We start from the raw sequence: 12,375 nt of genomic DNA, 5'->3' as shown, positions 1-12,375 counted from the left end.
AAAATTGGTTTCTTGAACATGACAATGAGTTCACTGTACTAAAATGGCCCCCACAATCACCAGGGGACTCATTTATAAAGCGTGCATACGTTTCCAGCCCTGTTTTGTACGTACGCCAGTTCCCACGCAAAGGTGGTGATCTATTATAAATCAGAATTTTTTTGTGCATACTTAAAATCTAGCTTTTGTACATACGTACACTTTTAGGATGAAATCTACGCAAAGTTTTATAAATAAGACCACAGATCTCAACCCAATAGAGCATCTTTGGGATGTGGTGGAACGGGAGCTTCATGCCCTGGATGTGCATCCCACAAATCTCCATCAACTGCAAGATGCTATCCTATTAATATGGGCCAACATTTCTAAAGAATGCTTTCAGCACCTTGTTGATCAATGCCACGGAGAAATAAGGCAGTTCTGAAGGCGAAAGGGGGTCAAACACAGTATTAGTGTGTGTTCCTAATAATCCTTTAGGTGTGTGTGTGTGTGTGTGTGTGTATATATATATATATATATATATATATATATATATATATATATATATATATATATATATATATATATATTAGTACTGGGCAACGGTTAAAATGTTTAATCGTGATTAATCGCATGAGTTTTCTGTGATTAATCGCAAAATTCAATAATGAATACAAAAGTAGTGTATTGCATACTTTTATTTTAAGTGTTGCTATATGAACAAAAGTGCAATAACATGGTTTGCAAACACTTTAAACAAATAAGGTGCTTTACCAAAACTAAAACCAAAACTATTTGCCACTGCCAGGGCATTATTGTTTGGTTTGGTTTGGTATTTAAAAAAAAAAACAGGTTATGTCTACATAGCAAATTGTATGTATAAAGAATGTCAAGCCCTTGGATTACAAACAGCCCTGCAAGCTATTCTCCTGTGACCAATGGTTTGTCTGTATGTTTATTTAGAGGCAGTGAGCACCGGGCTTTCAATATAATAACTACATTAATGCGCCATAAAATAATTATCGGCATAATTAATTAATGCTTTAACGCGATAACACCTTAACTTGTGTATATATATATTAGTAAATATGTTTTTTTTTAAATTAGTTATACATAATATGTTAATGATTTGGCAACACAGTCTGGCTCATAAAGCTAATTTGAAATTGAAAATTGACATTTGAATACGGATCAAATGACTGAGTTGAGCTTTGAGAATGAAACCAACCTGTTTGGTCCTCAGTTTCTTCATGTTTCACTCTCAATGTTTCTTCAATCGTCACGTCTTCAATCTCCTCTTTAATAAACGCCATCTTTGTTTGTTCCTCAGTTTCTTCATGTTTGACTCTCAATGTTTCTTCAATCTTCACGTCTTCACTCTCCTCTTTAATAAACGCCATCTTTGAGATAAGAATAATCACAGAAATAAAAAACATCCAAACTAAATCAGTAGTTCAGTCACTGGTAAGAGAGTCAGTCAGAGTGAGAGTTAATGGCCTTAAATGACCTGATTCGACAACAACAAACTCTCTAAATACTACAAATTAATAAAAGAACACAATTTATATAGTAGGTTCATATTTAGACATTTTATGCTAAATGTATTCATCTGTAGATTACATTTAATAGATTACACTTCAGTGAGAACATTAGCAGTTGCTTTACAGAAGTTTTCATTACTTGTGTTTGCTGTTCTTGTAACATTTACACATTTAACTTTATTACATTTAATTTGGCTAACTTTAGGCATATAAGACCATATTTAACAACAGAGGCAGCAAAACTATTTATGCACTCTATGATTTTTGCTCATGCTTTACTATCTGGTCACAGCCAAGCACAACAACTTTAAAATCAATCGACTCTCTTTACAAACAGACACTCAAAATATTTCTAATTATTACCATCATTAGCACCCATAGACCGTAAAAAAATATGGACGACTCGACATCATCCATTTCTGCTTGCCAGATTTGAAGCTTTCAGGCGGCCTGCACGGCGCTGACATCTTGGGACCGAGTGCGCAGTAGAGATTTCGGGACCGGAGTTGCGCAGTAGACAGCAGGAAGTACAGTTGCGATATCAAAAGCCCACCCACACTCTTACAGATGCAGAACAATTATGTTGGTGGGAAATTAACAGTTATGGAAATGTAGAAACTAAAGCTAAAGCTCCAATCGGCTCCCAAGAATTCTGAAAATAGTCCATTAGTGCCTCAGGCACCCCCCGTTTTTATTGCATCAAATAACTAACTTAAACTAAACTTATTTTAAAAACGAACACTTGAAATGAAATCATCATTATGGTAACTGCCTTCAATGACATAAACTACCTTTGGGGGGAAAATATTTGAAGTGTAATTTTATTGTTTAATAAATTTAATTGTTTGCCTCGCGTCCATTAGAAAACACAGAGGGGCGACTATACTGGGGCGAAAAAAGCTTCAGTATCTGAGAGGGATACTACAGGCTTGTTACCACCATTCAAATAAATAACCTATTGAGCAAACACAACAACTTTAAAATCAATCGACTCTCTTTACAAACAGACACTCAAAATATTTCTAATAATTACCATCATTACAATACAGTTCAAATACATAACCTATTGAGTTTTGATAGTACTAAACATTTTGTTAATGTTTGCTTTATTTTTTAAGATTTTAAATGTGTTTGCACAGCCCCCTTTATGGCAGTTTATAATGCAGAAAGAAAATAATGTTAGAACAACGAGAGCAATTACTAGAGGAGACTGTGTTGAACAGTTTAGATGGACAACATTTGGGCGATCAGTCTTTTCAGTTAAAGCCATTCATTACTGGAATACTCTACTAACTCAATTAACGGATAGTACAAATTACTCAACATTTAAACAGAAACTAAAGGAATGGCTAAAAGCTGATCAAACTAAAAGCAATCATGAGAAAATTATATAATTTTTTATGTTTCTGCTATTATCATCATATCTAGTGCTACTTGTCTTGATACCAAATCTGTTTGATAGCACCTTTTATTATTTGTGGATAATAGTACATTTATTGCATATAATGTATTTACATGTGATAATTTACTTTCCATGTTTATGATAAACTGATTCATGATATATAGAGAGAATTAAGACATATTTTCTGTTACACGTGTGAATAAAAATAAGTTAATTAATGTTAGAAAACGCATTATAATTTTAAGTTCAATAATCAAACATTCATTTAACTGTTCTTGTTGAAACTATAACATTGACCGAACAGTTTTTATTGATTTAAACACTTTAAACGCTTAAAACACAAACCTTTCTTCAGCAGAATCACAACAGATGCAGGAGCGCGGCGCAGCGTTATGACGTCACATCTCCACTACAAAATAAAAGTCCTGATCTCATGCTCAAGTCACAGATGTGTGTAGAGACATTCACATAAACAATAAAACACATATCAGTTGAATTCTTCAATACATATTTAAGTGATTAGCTAAAAATAACTACCAACAGAAGAGTTTGAACCACATCTAATATGTGAGAATCAGTAAATGCTGAACACAAATGTTTAAAAGGGGAGAGAACTTTTAATGTTTAAACTTGTATTACTTATTTAATTTATTGAGTTTAATCAAAATCAATAAACGTTTGTCAAAATATATTTGGTCAATATAATTTTATAATATAGTCCCACAGACTCAACAAACAAGTATTTTGTGATTTCTCCAAAGCTTTTGATAGCTTCCAGTCTTCTGTATTTCACTCATTAAGAATAGCATTGGAGGAATATTTTGGCTGAAGCACTGGTGTACGACAGAGCTGCATGAGTCCACTTTTGTTTATTATTTTTTTATAAACAATATCTGTAACCTTTATGGCATGACAGTGAATCAGAGTAAAACAAAGATATGGTTTTTAGAAGAGGGGGCTCTTTAAATACAAATGAAAGATGGTATTTTGCTGGTCAGCAGATTGAGATTAACTGTTATAAATATCCAGGCATGTGGTCATCAACAAAATTGTCTATGTCTAATTATCATTATCCAAGAAACTGTTATAACATACTGTATCAGTTAGATGAAGTCGGTGGGAAGGAAAAGATGTGGTAGAAAAATGTGTACAAGCAATAGGGATAACCACACCCTAGAGAGGATTGTGAAACAAAACCCATTCAAAAATGTGGGGTGAGATTCGAGATTCAAACGATTGATTTGTGTGAAGAAAATCCCCAAAAGCGATCAGAACATTGAGTCCATCCGCCAAAGATTAATAAATACATTTCAAATATTGCCGTCAAAAGAAACGTCACGTCAGCTTTGGCTGTCGTTTGTCTCGTGACCAATTGCTTCATTACGTCAGCTTTGATTGTAAAGGCTCTCGTGTGTCTCGTGACTGATTGTGTTATTACGTCAGCTTTGATTGTAAAGGCTCTCGTGTGTCTCGTGACCAATTGCGTCATTACGTCAGCTTTGATTGTAAAGGCTCTCGTGTGTCTCATGACTGATTGTGTTATTCTAAACTTGTGTGAATCAGAAATATGAACGAGTGCGCGTTCTGTTCACAAAGGGGCCAATTATCATTTCAACGACTAAAACATGTCCAGCTACCAAACTGGGTGCCCATATTAGTATGGTGAAAATTAGAGTTACCAGTCAGTGTGGATAGGTAAGGTAAGGAAATTGATGTCATTAATGACTCGCCCTATTGTCATTCCACACCCGTAAGTGTATTGAAGGTTCATCTTCAGAACACAGTTTAAGATATTTTATATTTTAGTCCAAGAACGTATCCAAGTTACTTGTTTGACGTCAATCTCAAATAAAGATTAAAACGGTTGTGAATCAGCCTATTGATTCATGATTCGGATCGCGTGCCAAACTGCTGAAATCACGTGACACTGGCGATCCGAATCATTGATCAATTCACTGAGCATACACTTGGATAGGCTCTTGGACTAAATATAAAATATCTTAAACTGTGTTCCGAAGATAAACGGAGGTCTTACGGGTGAGGAACGACATTAGGGTGAGTCGTTAATGACATCAATAACATTTTTGGGTGAACTAACCCTTTAATCAGAGAAAGTGGATTACTAAACTCTTGTTCAACGTCTACCCATAGAGCATCTCCAGGTTTATATACCCAATCTAGGAGAATCCTAGCCTGTATTGCCCATACATAATATTTAAAGTTTGGAAGTCACCATCCACCTGTATCAGTGGGTGATTGTAATGTTTGTAATTTAACTTTAGGTCACTTACTGGCCCAAATATATTTAGACATGGTTTTACTAATGCCTTTTATATCAGCGTTTGACAAATTTAAGAAGGTCATGGATAGCGGGTATAGGATCTTTGGAAAAATTATCATCTTTATAAGGTTTCTTCTTCCTGAGAAAGAGACTGGAAGTTTTGACCATCTTGTGAGGTCTTCCTTGATCCGGGAAATTTATGTTTTAATATTGGCGTCATAAAGTTGCGAAGGTTTGTGTGAGAACACCAAGTATGTGATACCTTTTGGAGACCATTTGAATGGCTTTTCGGTGTACATCCCTAGTAAGATTCCAGGTATTGAATTTTGATCGAAATGGCATATTATATTAAATAGTCTTCTAGTATTACAATAGGAGTGGTGGCCTTTTATAAACCCTGTCTAGTCTGGGTCTATGATGTCCGGAATTACAGGGTCAAGGCGCTTGGCCAAGATTTTAGTCAGGACCTTTAACAAACTGATTGGTCTGTAAGAACTGCATTCCTCTGGGTCTTTTCCCTTTTTGTGAATTACAGTAATATTATCTACATTCATATAGTTAGGATGTTTAGATGTGTGGAACGAGGTTTTAATATTAATAACCTTTAAGAGGTGGGGGCTTAATTTATCATCCATAATAAAAAAAAATCCACTGGCTACCCATCAGGCCCTGGAGGTTTTCCTGACTGTAAGGAATTTATTGCACTTTTAATTTCCATCATGGAAATGGGGGCTTCCAAGAGTTCTTGCTGTTTATTATTTATTTTAGGGATGAAAAGATCTTTGAAAAAAGTATTTCCCGGTGTACTTCGTGTGTTTATATTGGATTCGGAGGAATTTTTGATCAAGAAGATGGAATGGATTAAGTTTCCATATCCAGGATTGGTAATTATTATAATTATGATTATAATTATATTGTTCCCCTCTTGTTTCATGTGGTTACAGAGTAAGTATATATGTGCAGGCTTTAAATTAAAGTGGCTCTTGTTCCCCTTGTTTCATGTAGTTACGGGGTAAGTATGAATTTGCGGGCTGTAAACTGAAATGTCTTTCAAATTTTGTATTATTATTTATTAAAAGAAGAAGTAGTACACCAAGAAATGCTGTCATAATTTAGTAATCTTTTCATATCCGATCAGCTGTTACCAGCACATGAGATGCATGAGATGCTTCAAGCTTTCATGACATTCTCATGCACGTTTCATCTGGAACACATGGGAGAACTGGCGTCTTTTATTCTTGTTTGTTTCTAATTGCTATTATCATATATCATGTTATTGTTTTTATACTGTTGTGAGCATTAAAAGAAATAAAAACAGACAGCATCAGACATCCGCATGACCAGAGTTTTCGGCGCGCGCACGTCATGCTTCAAGTTACATCAAGTGTGAAATCAACCCCCGCAGATAACTGCTGATTGGAAGCGATATAGTCTACAGTTTAAAAAAAAAGGTAAAATATTGTTATTTCATACAAACACTCATCGTTTTACTTCAGAAGACATTTATTCATCCATTGGGATTGTATGGATTACTCAGAGGTGGAAAGTAACGAATGACATTTACTTGCGCTACTGTAATTGAGTCGTTTTTCTGTGTGCTTCTACTTTTTTTAAGTCGTTTTAAAAATCTGTAATTTTACTTTAATTTAAGTACATTTTGATTGAAGTATTGTACTTCGCTACATTTTACACCACATCCGTTACTGAGTTAAAATAAATTATTAATGCAAAAGGGAGGGAAAAAAAACTTGATCTGGAAACGACTATATTTAATAGAGGGCGCGGGACGCGTGAGAGAACAAGCGCGCAAATATCAGATGGAGACGAACAAGACAGACGTCAGTGACGCAGACCCAGGTGAAAGCAAAACGCCATCGCGAGCCCCCGGCTAGTATGTAAATACTTTGGATATAGAAAAAAAAACGTGGTATTGTCCTGGAGGATATCAAATTTGCACAAAATGTGGATGCAAATGAAGAAACGCATAGAACATGTTCAGGAACACATCCCTGTGTGCAGATAAAGGTATGTTTATAACTTAGGCAGAATGATTTCTGTGACGCAGAGGGAATCCCGGAATCCAGTCATGAGCGTTAACTTTACATTGTTAAAAAAAACCAAAAAAACCTTTACACTGTAACGTAGAAATCACGTAATACACACAAACTGATGAATGAACGAATAACTCGAAAGTAGAGCTGTAGACCTAGAATAAATCAAATCGCGACATGGTCTGTGAATATTAAAGCACAAAACATTGCTATATGAATATATGATCTGCTTGTTCAGTCTCTGTGAATGAGCTGCTCCGACTACTACATACAAAACATTTTAATGAATTAATGATAAAAATAAGTTAATCTAATTCATAATCATTTCTTGAATTTAGTTTATTAGCCATGTTTTATTGAAATTTTAATAAACAAAACAAATGGTTTTAAGTTTGTTATAATAAAGCATTTGTTCAACCAAAAAAAAAAAAGCAATCAAAAGCAACCAATCATCTTCATTCATTTAACATCATTTTAACTAGTGATAATAACCATATTTTAATAATAGGTACAGTTTATTTATTAAATAATTGTTTAATACCGTGATGTTTTCTGAGATAGTTGTCATATCGTGAAAATCTCATTGTATCACAGATTTGATCTATTAGATTAACTTAACTTTAGCCCCAAGATTTGAGAACCTCTCACGTTTGCCGATTGTTCCTGTTATGAGTAACCAAAAAAAAAAAAAAAACAAGGCAGAGAGGTAACAGCGCGGGAGTCTTGTGCTCATAATTTCGTGACACTGAGATGTTTCCTCTGCGTGTCATAGATTACAGTTATTTGTCAACGTTGCTCCAAGCCAAATAGGCTAATGTTTATCACAGTTGTCCTATGCATTCATCGCAGACAATACTTTACACGTTATAAGTACCTGTGAGGGGATATTATAGTTGCTGAGTCAATTCCAAAGGGGAATTCACCTCCGCGAATGTAGACAGGTAAGAGTCTTTACCACCTGCGTATGGTGGCAGGGTATATGAAGGCATATTTGAATGCCTTCATGCTTCCCACAAACATCTTCAGGCCTCTGCTGTCTCCGCTCTCTTCTTCTACATGCCAGCCGAAAAATCTTGAAAGAACGACACTTTCTTCCCCTCAATGTGAAGATCGCCCAAACGTCTCGCTGCTTTAAGGATCAGTCTTTTGTCTTTGTAATTGTGTAACCGAGTGATCACAGGTCTACTTCTCAGATGTTCACCCTCGTTTCTCAATGGTCCTGTGCGATGTGCTCTTTCCAGTTTGATCCGTCCGTCCTTTGCATTCATTTTTAGTGTGGTCCAAGTCAAAAATTATCGGGTCGCTCCCTCAGTGCCCTCTTTGAGACCAACGATTCTGATATTTTGTCGCCGGCTTCTGTTTTCAAGGTCTTCCAGACAATCAAATGTTTTTTGCAGGGACGACTTGATAGATGCAAAGCGCGTTGAGCTGTTAGCTTGGTTATCCTCGTGGTCGGACATTCTCTGTTCAGCCTCTATAACTCGCTTGATAATGCTGTCCAACTTGCCTGATATTTCAGAGATTGAATCATGTATTGCCTGTAGCTTCTTTTCGAGAAAAAGCAGCACTTTTTCGACGATACAGTTAACTACATCTCCTGATAGCGTAGTCTCGTTAGAGGCAGCTGGGCCCAAGCTGTCGCCATCTTGCTCAGCGATCGCACTTTTATTCTGACGAGTATGTCTTCTAGCTTGTTTGCATGACGAATCCCATTGCGACCAAAAAGCGTGAAGGGACATCCTGATCCCTTTAATCCTCGATTCTATGCCCTTTTGTGACGAGTAGAACGACTATTTTGTAACAGATTCAGATATACAGCGAAGAGCTCGGCCAGACACGTCTTGCCACTCTCACAGCATCACGTGACCCCCAATGATTTAGCTTTCTTGTCAATCACTGAACTAATATTTAGTTGTATAACCACGGTTTCCGAGAACTGCTTCACATCTGTGTTGCATGGAGTCAACCAACTTCTAGCACCTGTGAACAGGTATTCCAGTCCAGGATGATTGCACTATATACCACAATTCCTCTTGGTTTTGCCTCAGAAACAGCACTTTTGATGTCACCCCAAAAGTTTTGTATTGGATTAAGGTCTGGGGATTGGGCCGGCCAGTCCATAACATTAATCTTGTTGGTCTGGAACCAAGATGCTGCTTGCTTACTGGTATGTTTGGGGTCGTTGTCTTGTTGAAACACCCAGTTCAAAGGCATCTCTTCTTCAGCATAAAGCAACATGACCTCTTCAAGTATTTTGATATACTCAAACTGATCCATGATCCCTGGAATGCGATAAATAGGCCCAACACCATAGTATGAGAAACATCCCCATATCATGATGCTTGCACCACCATGCTTCACTGTCTTCACAATGTACTGTGGCTTGAATTCAGTATTTGGTGGTCGTCTGACAAATTGTCTGCGGGCCCTAGACCCAAAAAGAACAATCTTGCTTTCATCAGTCCACAAAATATTGAGCCATTTCTCTTTAGGCCAGTCAAGGTGTTCTTTGGCAAATTGTAACCACTTCAGCACATGCTGTTTTTTCAACAATGGGACTTTGCGGGGGCTTCTTGCCGATAGCTTGGCTTCACATAGACGTCATCTAATTGTTACAGTGCTCACAGGTAACTTTAGACTTTAGACTAGATCTCCTGCTGAGCTGATCACTGGCTGAGTCTTTGCTACTTTGGCTATTTGATCCATTCGGATGGTCGTAACCAGTTTTCTTCCACGTCTTTCTGATTTTGTTTGCCATTTTAATGCATTTATTATGATTTTAGCTGAGCAGCATATCCTTTTTGCACTTCTTTATGTTTTCCCCTCTCTAATCAACTTTTAAATCAAAGTACGCTGTTCTTCTGAACAATGTCTGGAATGACCCATTTTACTCAGGATTTTCAGAGAGAAATGCACAGTTCAACATTTGCTGCTTTTGTTCTTAAATAAGGGCCACATGTTTGATATCAGTTTTTTTTCCCCCGCAAAATAAATAATCTCTAACTGATTTCGAATTGAACTCCACACTGCTATTATTTTGAACATGCCCTTTTCAATAAATGATTCAATTACACAAAATCAGCAGCATGCATGTCATGACTGTTGGTTTTCTATTACTCTACTTACACCTACTAGTAAAATATTTGCCATGTAAGCAAGTCTTCCATTTTGAGTGAAATTCTTTCCACACTCTTGACAGGTGTAAGGCTTCTCTCCAGTGTGAATTTTAATGTGTATTCCTCAAGGTTTCCTTTTCGAGTGAAACTCCTCCCACATTGTTGGCAGCTGTAAGGATTTTCTCCAGTGTGAATTCTCATGTGTTGCTCAAGTCTTCCTTAATGAGTGAAACTCTTTCCACACTGTTGGCAGGTGAAAGGCTTCTCTCCAGTGTGAACTCTCATGTGGACTTTAAGATGCTCTGTTTGAGTGAAACTCTTTCCACACTGCTGGCAGGTTTAAGGCTTCTACCTAGTGTGAATTCTCATGTGTTGCCCAAAGCTTCCTTTATAAGTAAAACTCTTTCCACACTGTTGGCAGGTATAAGGCTTCTCTCCAGTGTGAACTTTCTTGTGTTGCTCAAAGCTTCCTTTATAAGTGAAACTCTTTCCACACTGTTGGCAGGTGTACGGCTTCTCTCCAGTGTGAACTCTCATGTGGACTTTAAGACTATGTTTATGATTGAAAGTCTTCTCACATTGTTGGCAGGTGTAAGCCTCTCCAGTGTGAACTCGCATGTGGCCTTTAAGACTCTCTCTATAATTGAAACTCTTTCCACATTGATGGCAGGAGTAAGCCTCTCCATTGTGAACTCTCATGTGGACCTTAAGACTCTGTTTATGATTGAAACTATTTCCACATTGTTGGCAGGTGTATGGCTTCTCTCTAGTGTGAACTTTCTTGTGTTGCCCAAAGCTCCCTTTATAAGTAAAACTCTTTCCACACTGTTGGCAGGTGTAAGGCTTCTCTCCAGTGTGAACTCTCATGTGGACTTTAAGACTATATTTATGATTAAAAGTCTTTCCACATTGTTGGCAGTTGTAAACCTCTCCAGTGTGAACTCTCATGTGGACTTTAAGACTGGCTCTAATATTGAAACTCTTTCCACACTGTTGGCAGGTGTAAGCCTCTCCAGTGTGAACTCTCATGTGGACTTTAAGACTCTTTTTATGACAGAAACTTTTTCCACATTGTTGGCAGGTGTAAGGCTTCTCTCCAGTGTGAATACTTGTGTGTGTTTTATTGTTTTCTTTTTTAATAAAGCTCTTTCCACACTCTTGGTGGTTGAACGGCTTCTCTCCAGTGTGAACTCTCATGTGGGCTTTAAGGTGTCGCTTTTTAATTAAACTCTTTCCTGGCTTTTGAGTGATTTTTTGTGAGGAAATCTGTTTAGCCTGTGAGCAACTAAAAGATTTTTCTCCAGTTATGAAATCATGATGTTGCCCATACATATCTTTGTCTTCCATTTCATTTAGTTCTTGACTCTCCACTTTCAGAGCCGTCAGACCTAAAAGAGACAAAAAACCCAAGTTAACCCCAGTTTAATGGCACAAAACAACAGACATCAAGACATTAAAACAACAATTTAATCTCAGAGCCTTTTCTCAATATTTGTAACCATTTCCATTCATTAGGACTATTTCCAAACTCATCATGTTTGGATTCTATGTGTTTAGGAACAAAGGAAAATATCTAACTGTGATTTTTCTGACAGATATTGCAATTCGATTTGCGTTTTAATTTCATAAAGTCAAGCTTCAGCTCAATATTATCAATAGCGTGCAGCACACCCTCTAAATTAAAGGAGTGCAGGCCTTTAACTACAGACCCCACTACTACCCTGCAGTCTGGCACAGTGGTTCTCAAACCTGTCCTGGGGACCCCTCACCACTCCACATTCTGTACGTCTCCCTCATTAGACACACCTAATTCAAGTCTTGCAGTCTCTAGTTATGAGCTGATAAGTTGAATCAGCTGTGTTAGATGAGGGAGCCATGCAAAATGTGTACTGGTGGGGAGTCCCCAGCAGATCCAGTCTAGCAGATCTAGTGTGCCTTTCTATCAAATAGATGGTAAGCTTCTTGCTGCTTAAATGCAGTTAGTAAAAAAAACCTGAAAAGATAT

General features: G+C 37.1%; 2 pseudogenes; both read right to left on the bottom strand.

Moving 5' to 3' along the window:
- Window positions 1–12,375, bottom strand: part of LOC137049299 (gastrula zinc finger protein XlCGF57.1-like) — a 41,085-nt pseudogene that overhangs the window by 5,328 nt on the left and 23,382 nt on the right.
- LOC137049969 (zinc finger protein 585A-like) overlaps window positions 7,579–12,375 on the bottom strand; it is a 28,294-nt pseudogene continuing 23,497 nt past the window's right edge.

Source organism: Pseudorasbora parva, chromosome 20 (assembly GCF_024679245.1).
Source record: "Pseudorasbora parva isolate DD20220531a chromosome 20, ASM2467924v1, whole genome shotgun sequence".
NCBI lineage: Eukaryota > Metazoa > Chordata > Actinopteri > Cypriniformes > Gobionidae > Pseudorasbora > Pseudorasbora parva.
This window is presented reverse-complemented; position numbering and strand designations above follow the sequence as displayed.